This window comes from Papaver somniferum, chromosome 3 (assembly GCF_003573695.1).
Source record: "Papaver somniferum cultivar HN1 chromosome 3, ASM357369v1, whole genome shotgun sequence".
Taxonomy (NCBI): Eukaryota; Viridiplantae; Streptophyta; class Magnoliopsida; order Ranunculales; family Papaveraceae; genus Papaver; species Papaver somniferum.
The window spans coordinates 225,434,001-225,448,356 of record NC_039360.1 but is presented as its reverse complement, the minus strand read 5'-3'; the positions used below and the strand labels follow the sequence as shown (position 1 = coordinate 225,448,356).

The 14,356-nt window shown below is 38.1% G+C and overlaps 1 pseudogene; it reads right to left on the bottom strand.

Annotated features, from left to right (window-relative positions):
* Positions 1–5,566, bottom strand: part of LOC113360741 — an 87,413-nt pseudogene extending 81,847 nt beyond the window's left edge.
* Between the last annotated feature and the right edge of the window lie 8,790 nt (positions 5,567–14,356).

Below are 14,356 nucleotides of genomic sequence, written 5' to 3'. Positions count from 1 at the left end.
CTGCAAAGATATTGCGGCCCCAAACGAAGTCCCTCCGCGGATACAAGAATGGGGCAATGTCGTGAAAGCGTGTCCATGCAAGCTGAGAAAAACGAGGCACAGTTGCTGAGATTTCTTTTCTATGGCAAACATGCCGCTGACGATGTTATGTGGTAAAGAGGGAAGGCTGAAGAGCCTTCGTTCTCCATCTAACTTCTATTCTTTGGAAAATTGTACAAAGTACGATGTAGAAAATGCGAAGACAGTTTTCCCTCTAACTTCAAATGACGCCACAGTCAGAAGAAAAGGGGCAAATTGTATGTGTATTCTTTTGGCGAATAAATTGTATGACGACGAAATAGTTACTCCGGTGTTCTTTTGGTATACTTCTATTCTTTGGCGAATTTTGCAAGGATATATCAATAACCCGAAGGACAAATCCAATGAAGGTGATGCAATGTTTTGATACGATGCAACACCAGACAAAGATCCAAGGTCCGATGACAGCCGGAGTCTTCCACGATGTCCAGAGTCCAGGGATGAAAAGTTACAGGTGACGATGGTGCAGAGCTTGATTCAAAGCCCAGTTGATCCGGAGATGCAGTCCATCACTCCACATACTTCTTACATGTTTTTCAACACAATTCACAATGACGAAGCATGGTCCGTCCGCCGCCCAGCTCAACTACAAAGATTCAAGCAACCCGAAGATCTAAGCTCCGCAGTCCAAGTGAGGGGATTACGACAAGTTTTTCCGTTCATCTCTTTGCACGTATACGACCAACAACCAAGTATCTTCGGAGGTGCAGCGAAGATAAAAATCTGTTCCTCCAACCCTACGATAAAAGGTTCACAAAACCACTGTCCAGTTTAAACAAAAGATCAAGCAACAGTCTTTTACAAAGACTCCAAGTTTAAAATTGGTAGTATCAGAAGTACACTACCAAGATTCTTTTACAAAGACTCAAAGCTTTTCCATGTCATGAAGGGGCATGGACGACGAAGATGCAAAGCCATGTCAAGAAGGGGCATGGCCGACGAAGAAGCTCTGCCATGTCACGAGGATGCATGGCGGACGACCATGCAAAGCGATGTCACGAAGGGGCATGGCCGACGTTGATGCCAAGCCATGACAAATATCGCTGCTTGGTCTAAGCCGTAATAGACTTATCTTCGACAGATAACCTGTTGAGGGAAGGACCACTCTACGGCTCACATTATTGACATGGTCAAGTAATCCAAAGTTCAGAGCTCACCTTCAGCCAACGTGCAAATTACGATGCCAACGATCAAAGTACCCAGAGTTTGATTCCGCTGGATCGAAGTACAACATGAAGGTGCAAAGCCCAGTGGAGAAGGTGCAAAGTAAATAAAAACTCAAAGCTGAAGTACCAAAGTTGATGTCCAGTTCAAGCTTAAAGATGAGACAAGAACAAAATGGACGAGTCCCAGGGAAGCATAGCTCAAGATATTGTAGAGTCCGGTGAGGATGATATCCAAAGACCGATGAGCCAAAGTCTTGCATGTACGATGATCCCCGAAAACGACGATGTCAAACCCGAAGATAAAGCTTTTCACTTTCGTTTCTCCACTCCAATGATGTAACTCCCATTTGTGCTAGGATGCCAAAGTTCAGTTGTGAAGTAGTTTGAAGCTCGCACCCCCATGAATGCGAAGTACTTGCAGTAGCTCAAGTTCAAGTAATGATTTCTCCCAACAACATAGCCAAGGTCATAGTGTCTATAATGATATGTAGCTACAGTGTAGCACCATTCGTCGATGCTAAAGTATCAGAGAGGCTATATCGCAGAGACACACGATCAGCGGGGCAACAAAGTTCAAAGAATCAAACGACAAGATTCAGTACCTTCCCTAAGCAACAATGATGATGGCTTACCTCCAGACACAACCAACGTCTCGGAAGTCAATTAAAAGATATGGGAAGACGAAATAGTTCAGTTCAAAGGCCATACCAGTAGCAGAAGCAGCATCCACGCCATGCGGCAAACCTCATTCAATGCATCAGTAAAGATTTTGCAAGAAAAAATACTTTTGCTTCCACAAGCATCAACAATCAACTTCTGAAACCAAAAGGGGGCATACATACATCACACCTAACTACAGAGTTTGCAAATACTGAATACTCCTTACATTCCTTACATTTTATTTATACTGGCATACATTATCACGCACACAGCACACATTTCGCGTACTTGGTACATGTCTTACATTTTTGTAAACTATATTTTTACAAATCTCAAAACACCACCGGTCTCATATCTTCATACTGGGTAAAGCGTTCACACGCAATCTCTCCGGACTCCCCCATAAGCGTCTATGAGTGTACGACCAGGGGGAAGGCTTCCATAAGAAAGAGATGCCCAACATGACATGCCTTTGGCAACTCAGTGGAACGGGTGTTTGCAAAACATTCAGTTTTACACTACGTTTCCGGGAGATTTTCAAACCCCCACCGCTCGGTAATCTCCTGGCCCGAGATTGGTCAACGGTGTGAAAGGTTCAAACACTCATCTTACCTCTGCGACAATGGATTTACTATTCCCCATAATGCAGGGGCAAGATCAAACCATACAAATACTTAATAAATTTGTTACTGCTCATACGATGAATTTACCTTATTTATTATAATACAAAAAACTCTTACGAAATGTTGTCCACTTACATTTTTGGTGCCAGTTAAATTTAAGTAATCCTACGAGGCCCATGTATGATCCTTGGCTCAAGCAAAGAGCCACATGATCATGAAGACGAACATAAGCAAACTGTGGGAGCTGTAAGGAGGAAGGCAAGAAAACCAATAAAGCTGGATGTGACAAGACCAAGAAGCTACGGACAACTACTGGTACGTAGCAACAAAAGAGATGTTGCCTGACCGACGCCGGAGCTGTTATGTGAATAAAGCAATGTTGCTGCCCAAAGTTTTTGTCGCTGCTGTCAACAATCCTGATGTGCCAACAAAGCGATATTGCTATGATGCTGAGATCCACTTATGCTGCATCTCATTATCGGAATATGATGGATGAAGATCCACTTATGTTGTTGAGACGCACCTGTGTTGCTGTTGCTGTGGCAAGCCCAACTCTGCTGTAAGAATGAAGGCACGACTGCTACGATGTTGCGATCAAGCTGCTGCCTCTAAGTGATGGACGTAGCTATTACCACCCGCTGGAATCATTAACCCATGCCGCTGCTCATTTGATTACCCGAAATGAGACTCACAAGCGACGACGATGATGGTGCATAATGCGACGATGATAACAATAGCAACCTGATGATAGCTCAGTCCATGCAACAAAGGCGATATGTCCAATGACAACGATGAAAGCAAAACGAAGCATAGTTCACCCAGAACTCAACACCAATCCCAACGATAAGGAGCAATTGAAGAAAATGGCAACCGAAGTATGGATGAATAAGACAGGAGTGATTTTTTCTCAAGGATTGTTTAACAACAACCCTCAAGAAAAGAGGCAAATTGTAGATACCATTTCCTACATCGTACATGTGGACGGTGATTAAAAGATGGAGCAAGATAATAATAAAGCAACTCGAGACACTACATCAACTCTAAGAGTGCTTAGAAACTAAGCAAATGGCTCTTTTGTAATAAACAAATATCTCTTTTCCCTATAAAGCAGCGGAGAAAAGAGGGAGAGGGGGGGTTTGGTTTGGAGGTCGACTGGAGAGACGAGGGAAAGAGGAAGAAACCCACTACCTCCAAGAGGAATATAGCTGGGTTTTTCTACTCTCTACCTTGGTTTCATTGAAGACCTTCGATCATTCAATACCCACACTTTCATGATATATTTCCAGAGCTTCTTCCATGGAGTTCTATGAATGTAACCCATAAAACATGAATAAAGATCTCAATCGTCCTTTATCCGTGAATGTAGATATTTTGATATCGAACCTCGTAAATCACCTGTGTTAATTTAATCTTATATTTCTGCACTTTACATTTTGCTATGATTCATGTTTTCATTTAATTTGTCTATTGCTTTGTCTTTTTAATCACTTGGTTGTGAACCTAGAAAAATGATGTTCACTGAAATCAATAATTTGAGTAAAATAATTAAGTAACTGCTAATTATTTTTGTTGACTCCCATAAATAAATTTATTTCGATTGGAAAAAAGCTAGTTTTAGGAGAGGAAAAAAGATTCCACATCGGCTCTATCAATTTCGCGCCAAATATGTATTGAATTCATCCCAAATATTGGTGGAAAAGTATAGTATCTGGGTTTTAAAAGGTCACTGTAATACGGTATCATGGTGATGCATTAGTGAACTGATTTTGGAACCCATCATCATCAAATTCTTTACGGATAAAACGAAAAACATATTAAGGGAAAATAAAAAAGCAAATGAACAAAGAGGAGATATACTTACATCATAACAACAAACACCACCATGATAGCTGGTGAGATAGTAGATAAATCGACAATATTTTCGCCGGAATGTCTCGTGTTAACAGTTTGAAATAATGCACCAATGATTTTTTGATAAGCATTCATGCCATCAAGTCCATCTGAATTCCACTCCATTGAGCAGAATAGTATAAACTGTATAAATATGAACCCTAAAACAGTAGCAATCAAATACAAGCAATGGATAGTAGAGATCATCACTTCATTAGCAGGATAGCCGACTTGTTCTTTTATACTAATCTTTCTATCCAACTTCAACATATAATGGATTTCTTCTCTCTTGCTGAATTTTCCTAAAACCCATAGAACAAACCTTGAACACGCGGGAAATAACGTGTTGCCGAGGAGAACTTGAGGGATTAGAAGTAATAAGAGACCGGAGTTCTTCCGGAAAATAACCATACCTTCATTAGTTGGAATGAAACCACAATTCACAAATGTTGCAATGATCAGAAATATGGAGAAAGTTTCAGTGTTAATACCTTTACCTATGAGTAACTCATTTGCACTTGGAACCAACCTCATGTACATTGAAACTAATATATAACCACCACCTAGAATCACAACCAGATACCAAAGAACCACGTAACTTAAATACTTTACTGAATTATACTTCAAATCTTCATTACTAGAACGGTCATGATGAGGGGTACTAATAGTAACCCCCATCATCTCGTTCATGTTTGCAACAGGAAAATGCCGTATTCCATTGTCAGAAGATCCATTACCTGCAAATTCTCCTAGCTCACACTTACCGTCTTTATCCACAACAACATTAATTTTTTCAACTGATTCGTTTCTTTTGATGATCAGTTTATATTTTTCTATTTGAAGTTCAATGAAAAAGGTAAACACTTCACCTCCGAATAACATGATAATGGTTAAAATCACAAGTTGTGCGTTCGAAAATACCTCCATTTCAACAGTAGACATACTCGAAACTGTGGTAGCAGATACTGATGTAAAGAACAAATCAAGATTAGCCGGTGCCATAATCGGACCAGGATTACTGCTATTAGACGATCTTGGTTTTAAAACTTTCAAAACCAAAAACCCCGTAAATGAAATACACATAAAATAACACAGCTGAAGCCAAAATGGTTTCAACTTGAAGATTAAGTAACGGTAAAAACAAGCCATTTCGTAGCCAAAAGATTTTCCAAGACATGTAAGTTTGACGCATGAACAACTACAAAGATCACCTAGTTTCATACTTAAACAATGCAAGTTGTTCTTCATCCTGTGTGACATATTTTTTTGTCTTGAATGTGAAGAAATTTGTTTCTCAAGTGACGGGCTTATATAGGAGTTAATACCTGTCTAGCTAGCATATCATATACGTTAAGAGGAGAACCGGTTTTCAAGATCTATTATTAGGATGCATTTCGATACTTTATCTTGTTAAGATAGTTTGCATGAGAGATATGAGCCCTTCTACGTCTATGTAAATAACTCAAATAATTAGACTTTCTAGTGATTCTAGACTGACGGAGTAAAATCCTAGATCAAATTTCGTAAGAAAATTCAATGATGGCTTGGAAGCCATTTCATCGTTGGGATAGATAGCAGTCAATCCAGCATTTTTGATTTCGTACATGGGAAGTTCAAAGATGTTTTTTTTGCAAGTTCTGGTTGGTCAGGTTGGGAATTAGCTCGACCTCCAAAAGTGGATGGTGCAGGGTACCATCTAGACGTAGTCTCTACTCCGTTAGGAAGCGGGTCGTCACTGGTCAATTTGTCCGTAGGACCCAAATTGGTGCACCGAGCTTCAAGTTTTTTGTGTGCAGTGGGATTTCGTGGGGAAGAAAAAATGTTGTTGCATCCTAAAAATTCCCATTCCCTTTCTTTGGGCAGCTTGTAATATAAAACGGCCATAGTTTTTTTAATGAATTATTTGCCAATAATTATTTCATTTCATTCGAGTTTTTGACTCAAACACGGAGTGTACACGCTTTTAACAAATACCGACTAATGACATTTATAGGGTAATATTGCTAATATTACGTATGGTCTATGGGTGATTTTTTGTATAAAGGTAATGTCACGCATGCAATATGCCCATTATACTGTATATCCAAAACCGAAAAGACTCGAAGAGAGTCTTTTTCCCCAAGCAAGTTGAGGTAGCTAGGCTAGAGGTTTTATTTCACATAAATATAACAAAATTTTACATCAGGTTACCAGAGCCTTGACACTACCAACAAACAAAGGATTAGTTTTATGTCTTTATGCTTTAACCATCAAACACAAATTATATACTCCCTATTTTTGGAAAAGAAATACTTTCACCTTTTCATTTTTACTTAAAATAGACCAAATTAAAAAAATGAAAGTATTTCTTTTCCAGAAACGGAGGGAGAATATGTTACAATATAGCGGGAGGGTAAAATGGTGGTTATGAAACCAACATAGTCTCCCAACCTATGTAGTCGATTTCGGCCATTTCGGACGAAATATCAGCGAAATTTCGGATCTCGGTCCGAGAAGACACGATTTTGTTAATTACGTCCGGACGAAATCTTTGCGAAAATTTCGGCCGGAAACGCGTTTTTCGGTCGGAATTGACTTGTCTTGGACGGATTTTTTTTTTCTTTTTAAATTGAGTGGACTAATCTCACGTACAAAAATTAAAAATATTAATTCACTCACTAGTATTATTGCTTGTTGCTGTGTTTGAATTTCTTGAGCTAAAATTATTATTTGGTGTTGATGATGAGGAAGGTGAACAACCAGATTTACTAATACTATATTTCTTTTAAGTGATTATCGATACGAGATATAAAATATGAAACCGAGATTTTAAAACGGAATTTCCCCGAGACAAAGTTGTACCAGTATCTCGGTGTCGACCGAGACAATCCGAAATCCGAAATTGACTACCTTGCTCCCAACCAAGCATCCCCATGTGAGGGTTATATAAGGTTCTGATTGTTTGTGGGTTATTTTTTGAATCATATTATTGGGGATTAAAAATGTTGGGAATTTTTGGGGCTTTATAGTGTCATGAAATAGTAATACATAGAACCCCTTAACCTGGTTCTTTTATAATACCTAATCTACCCTTAATTTGATTAGTGCTAATTGAATTGATTAAGCTAACTAATAAGTATTAGTGAATGGATTAGACTAATCAAATCACTAATTTTTTACAAATCAAAACTTGAATTTTTTGGATTTTGAAGAAGGAAAAATGGTGATTTTTGTGAAATTTTTTAAAAAAAATTCAAGAAAAATATTGAAACTGTTTGGCACAAAATTCGGGATAACCTTATAATCCACTCCCAACATCAATTTTATCGGTTCAAATCCGTCAAAAATCAGAGCATCATCTGAAATTTTTTGTTGTTATGGCTGGGAAAATTTGTCGAACCAGCCGTAAAAACATAACTACGGTTGGGATATGAGGGACTCCCGGCCGTGAACACTTGAAACGGATGGGAAGTTAAAAACTTCTGGCCGTTATGCTTCACAGAATAACCTGAGTCTGTATTACGGATGCGTTAGCATACATTTCCCGTCCGTAACTTAATTTGTAAGTTGACAAATTTTTAGTTTCAACATGAATACATACTACGATTGAAAATTACTAATAATTTTCATAATAAAACTCATTACATGCTTAATAGATCCCCATTACAAAGTTGGTTTTAATAACATCCCTTTCGATATATCAAGAATTATTTGATGATGGCAAATTGAGCTTCGAAGTTGAAATTATAACCTTTCTATTTTCTCCATTCCTTCTTAGCTTGAGCTACGACTTCTTCATCAGTCTCACCTCTAAGTCGAAGTTGCTTGCACATATGAAGTAAATCCATAAATTCTTCCACTTTTTTGTGTATATTTGAAAATCTAAGATATAATTCAATCACATCGCGGTTGTTAGTATTACCTGTTTCACCACAAAAATTTTGCAAAGAGACAAGTTTTCTTCTAAAGTAAAGTTGAGTTTATCCTTTGAGTACATTGCAATGAGTTTGTAGGAGTTTTAGTGGAGATTATTAATGTAGAAGGTGTGATTTTGATTTGGAATGGTTGGTTATATGGAGCTGGAGTTATTTCAAGTTTAAATAAGTGTTTGAACAGCTAGAACCTTCTATAGATCAGTCTTCAAACGGATCTATTTTTCAAAATTCAAAAAACTAACCGATTTGATGTGGTACAAAGGGAAATTATAGGTATTTACGGCTAGGAAATCGCTGGGTCGACCAAGACGTAATTCTGTATAAACCTGTTGGGTTTATGGTCTGTCAGATTTACGGGTGGTATTTCTGATCATAATTATTTTTTTCAGAATTATGGCCTGGATATATAGCCATAACGAGGAGCCATTTTTTTCTGTGTTACCTGAGTAATATACAGCTAGGAAGTTACCAACCGTAACTAGTTTACGGATGAGATTCCTAACCGTTCTGGAATTATGGTCAGGAACTAGAAAGGTCGACCAAGCCGTAAACAAAAGTTGCAAAGTTATGTCAAACTTACGGTTTGGAGTCCTAACCGTAAGCATGATACACGGCCTGTATATGTAGCCGTAAACAAGACTCACCTTTTGTTCTGTGTGCGACCAGAGTAAAACACGGCTAGGTATTTCTTAACCGTAAATAAATTATGGATGCTTTTCCCAGCCGTTTACTTTGTACGGCCGGGAGTTTCTAACCATTTTCTTGTTTACAGTTGTGCAAGTTTATTTGACAACATTTATAGGTATTTTCGGCTAGGTTACATGAAACATCGACCTAGCCGAAAGTGCACAAAAAATTCAATAATGTTTATTTTTTCCTCATTTTTCTTAGATTAGATAAATGAAAAGACTAATATTCATTCATACATATAAAAATTCATCCATCCATATCCGTAACCAAACAACGAAAATAGTAAATATACAAAGTCTTAGATAATAAAAAAAATCCATGAAGCCTAAAAAGCAAGTAAATAGTCATTCACTTGATTCCTCCTCTGAAGACGAGTTCAAAAACGATTCGAAATCGTCCTCTTTCTCTTGTTCCACAACATGTTCTACAACTCTAGCCTTTTTATCTCCTATTCCACTGCCAGCTTGGCTGAGAGTCTTTTTACCTCTACCACGTCCACCTTGACCACTTGTTCCAGCACGACCAACCTTTTTACCTCGACCAAGGCCACCTTTTACACCTCCACCTCGACCGCCTCGACCACCTTTTCCTTGCTTTGATTGAGCCTGGTCACCGGAGGGAGTATCCGAGTCGTCGCTAGAAGAAGGAGACCTAATCCTCTTATCTCTCCTTGATCGGTCCTCTTCATAAACATATAGACCTTCTTTCTTAGGGATTATTATTCTTTTAACTCGATTACGGAGTAATCTTTGTACAGGGACCGTTAACTTCTCACCTGAATTAATCATATGGGTCATATGTCCTTGACCACCCAATTAACTCGTTCAACCTATTTTTTCATATCAAATACACACATTGTAATTATTCATAGATAATTTAAAAAAAAAAACATATACAAACATAACTAGTAGTATGCGTACCACCATCTTCTCCAAATCATCTTCTTCATTCGTTGATTCCTTTGATTTTGAACTCTCTCTATGCCTTCTTGAAATGTTTTTGCGCCTCCGGATCCAAATTTTCTACATAAGGATGATCCCACTCTTGATACCGTTATATGTAATTCGCATATTTTTTGAAAGTCCCATGCGAAGCTTCAAGCGATCTTCTACTCATTTGGTTTTCTTCTTTGGGACGATCATTCCAATGATCTATCGACGGTGCTGGTTCATAGTTCAATCTGACATCTCTGTCCTTAAATTGGGAGTTGGATACGCTCAGTGTAAAACGAGAGTCTTCAGGTATAATTTTCTAGGCATTACCAATTTGGCGGAGCATTTTACATGGATCCAAAATGACGAACCTAGTTGAATGAAACAAAGGTCCCACGTAGGTCGCCATATTAGAAAATAATCTATCACCAATTTCATCTTCTCTATCCTCATCAAGTTTCAAATATGGATCAAACACCACATCATCAATTGTCAAATCATCTATCTTTTTCCTCATTTAAGACCATTTCCGTCTCTTTAGCCTTGTGTTAGGTCCCTCCAAAGGGGTATCTTCCTCCTGTATGTTTCTATAGAGGCCATTTAAAATGGTTGTAAACCCAAGACTACGGAAAAAAATCAATTATAAATAATATTTTACACGTAAACCAATACATAAAGGTAAAATAAATAAAAATTTGTTATATTAACACAAAAAGAAACCTGGATAAGAGCAACACATCCCGTAATTTGGGTTTCGTTCCACCTAGAAGCTTTGCAAAGACTGTCCATCACACTAGCAAAGAGGGAGGCTCCCCACGAGTACCTAGGTATCTCGTTTGTTTCCGGATCGAGACCGAGAGTCTTCAACCACTGTAAATAACAAGAATTTACCTTATTTCCTGAGAAATTGGGAAAGAAGACGGTCCCAAGAGCGTGCAACAAGTAATCTATAGCCGTATGTTTAGCTCTTTCTGCGTCCATCACGATCTCTCCACTAGTGGTCTTGCGGTCAGAATCCTCAAACTTCTACATCATACGAACTAGGTTAATCTTCCTTGACATATTAACTGTTTCAAAACGTTCACCCGGTAGACTGAATTCCGTTTTAGCTACAGGCGCAGCTCCATACCCTATCTGAAACTCTTCTTACGCTTCATCTTTGTCCTACCCAAGACAGTCTTTCGCCAAGACATAAAGCTGATCAAAAGGAATAAAATTGTTGAAACCCTCAAACACAGCCTTTCCTTCCAAAGAAAGACCGGTGATTTGCTTTGCATCATCCGAAGTCATAGTCATCTCGCCGAACGAGAGTTCAAAAGTCATGGTTTCGGGCCAGAATCTTTCTCTAAAACCGCAAACTGTCACAACATCATACGTCTTCTGCAAAGCCTCGATTCCAGACCATAACCCCGAAGCTTTTACCAAAGCTACCACATCTGGATGATCTCTGTCCAATGACCAAAAATTTCCTTGTTGGTGCTTTAGTTTAGGGACCGCTTTATCGGGAAACTACAAATAATATAAAATTTTGGTTGTTACAATTAAATAATAAAATGAAAATAACATATATTAAGTTTGATTTATTACCTTTGCGGCACAGACCCTAGCAGCCCATGATGATTGGTAACGAATTAAGACGGAACGATCTCTTAGCGCACCCCAAGGTCTCTCATTCTTCTTGGGAGGTAAAAACACAATAACATCAATGATTTATCTTGCACTTTCTTTTGGTGGATACTTCTTATTTCCCTCCTTCTTGTCCTCCTGAACTACGTATTTACCTTTATCAATAGCAGCGGTACTTGAAGTGCCAACTTCAGTTCCTCCAGTAACAAGTACACCTTCACTTCCTCCAGCAACTCCAACTTCAGTTCCTCCAGTAACAAGTAGACCTTCACTTCCTCCAGCAACTCCAACTTCAGTTCCTCTAGTAACAGTAAGTAGACCTTCACTTCCTCCAGCAACTCCAACTTCGGTTCCTCCAGTAACAGCAAGTGCACCTTCACTTCCTCCACCAAATCCAGCTTCAGTTCCTCCAGTAACAGCAAGTACACCTTCACTTCCTCCACCAACTCCAACTTCACTCCCTCCACCAATTTGACTACCTAAAGCAGTTCCATCTCCAACTCCATTTCCTCCACCTTCACTTTTTCCACCAGTCACAACTCCACTTGCATTTCTTGCGTTTGCACCCAAATGGTTTTGTGTGACGAGGTTGCGGATTGTCGGATCCCTATAAGGTGTTACTTATTGTGATATTTTCTTCTTCTTTTCTTTTTCTCTGTTCAAAGACAAATAAGACCAAAAACCAAAAGTAGATAAGTAAAAATGGCTGGGAAATATAGACATAACCAAGACGTGAAAAAAATTACGTATGGGATATCTAGTAATCGACCTAGATGTAAAAAAAATATCGTATAGGATACATAATTTGCGTCTTGGTTACTCATATTACGGATAGGAAAACGTATACGTAAAAGATACAGCTGGTTTAACATCGACATACGGCTAGGAAAAAACCAAGTCGTTACATAAAATCGGCTAGGTTACTAACCTTTACAGTTAGGAAAAGTAATTGCGGATAGAAAAGACCTAGACGTCAACACTACCACTGAAAAATAATTCGAACACAAGTTAATATACGGCTAGGAATAACCTAGCCATAAATAACTTGTTGCGGATAGGATTTCTCAATCTCGTACGCATCGACTATTTTACAGCTGGGAGTTCTTATATATCCCAACCGTCACACTAACATACGGCTGGAAGTTTTTAGATATCTTAACCGTAAGACATATACATGGCTGGAAAAATAATAGATCCCAACCGTTAGACCTATTTACGGCCGGGAATACAAGAACTCCCAGCCGTAAGCATTTTCAGAATCAGTTTTTTTTCAGACCAATTTTCGAAACCAGCTGAATAATCAATAAAACGCTTAAATAAAGAGTGGGTTTTTCAATTCATACCTTATTGTTGTCATATCGAGAGTCTCGGCGGCTGGTGAATCTCCTTCATTCACTTCTTCTTGATATTCACTTTCTGCTTCATTTGATGAAGTTGGTTTCTCTGCTTCAGAAGGAGGTTGATTCGACGAAGATTGACCTAGATTTTCCTTCGGTTTCATGATTTTATAGAATGAGTTTAATCTACGATGATTGTTTTTTGAATCGACGATTAATCATTCAAAAATGAAGAAATGAAGAAGAATAAGAAGAAAAAAAAAAGAGAAGAAGAAGATGCAGAGATGAAGAAGAAAAGGCGAGAGAGGGACAGCCGTTTTACTCTCCCCTTTTAATGTTTTTTTCCGTTTTTTTCTTATTAGATTGGTTAGCTAATGGAAGGGTAGAAGGGTAATAAGTTAAAATGGTTGAGGGTATTTTTGAGTTTTTACATAAATCTGGTCTCCTCCTATAACATTTTTTTCCAATTAGTAATTTAAGCCCCCAAAATCCTAGCCTATTTTTTTCGGAAATACTACTCTGCGTCCCATATACCGCCCTAGTTTGCGCCCAAGGTGAAGTGGCGAGCTTAGCTGGGTAAAACTTCACTCCTTTCTTTTATCAGGTTCATTCTTTCTGAAAATCATCTTTGTTTCCTAATAGTAAGTTAGTGACAAATTGTAGGCACTAGATTCAGATCGAAAAGATTTCATTGCCACTCTAAATTCAAGTTTCCATGGAAAAGATTTTTTATGTTAAATTTAAGGCTAATCAATAGTTTGGTAATAGCTGGTTTTAAGGGTTTAACCGGAGATTCAAAATGTGGGTTTGATATAAAAGATGAAAATTGAAGGTGGGTTTGTGAAAAATTGACATGAAAACCAACAAAAACCAGCAAAATGATGAAGTTGTAGGTGGTTTATTTCTCTAACTTTCCTTTTCTCAGAAGAAAATTAATCTTAGCCGTTTATTATCTTCTTCTCTTCCTCCAGTTCAAGTCTTCTCTTAATTGAGTTTGAGACGATTTTTTTACGATTGAAGTTACATGAAAACATCAAATCCCTTTGTCTAAAACTAAATCAACATTCAACTTGGTTTTTTTCTTGATCGAGAATTGGTTAATGGACACTTATAATTTCAACTTATTAATAAAGAGGATAATCATTAACACCATGTTATTAACAACACTATACAATTGCACTTAGGATTTTTTAGTTTTATTTTTTTTTTTGAAGAGGAAAGGAGCTCAACAGAGCTCCACTTTATTGAAGTACCTCAAGAAGAGAGGTTGAAAGGATAGATATAGGTGGAGAATCTGCATTCCACCGCATATTTACATTCTTATGCATAACATGTTGGCGTAACACATGTGCCATATTGTTTGCATTTCTAGGGACGGAAACAAAAGAAATATTGATAAAAGATGATGCCATATTCCTAACTTCTAAGATTGTTGGTCTA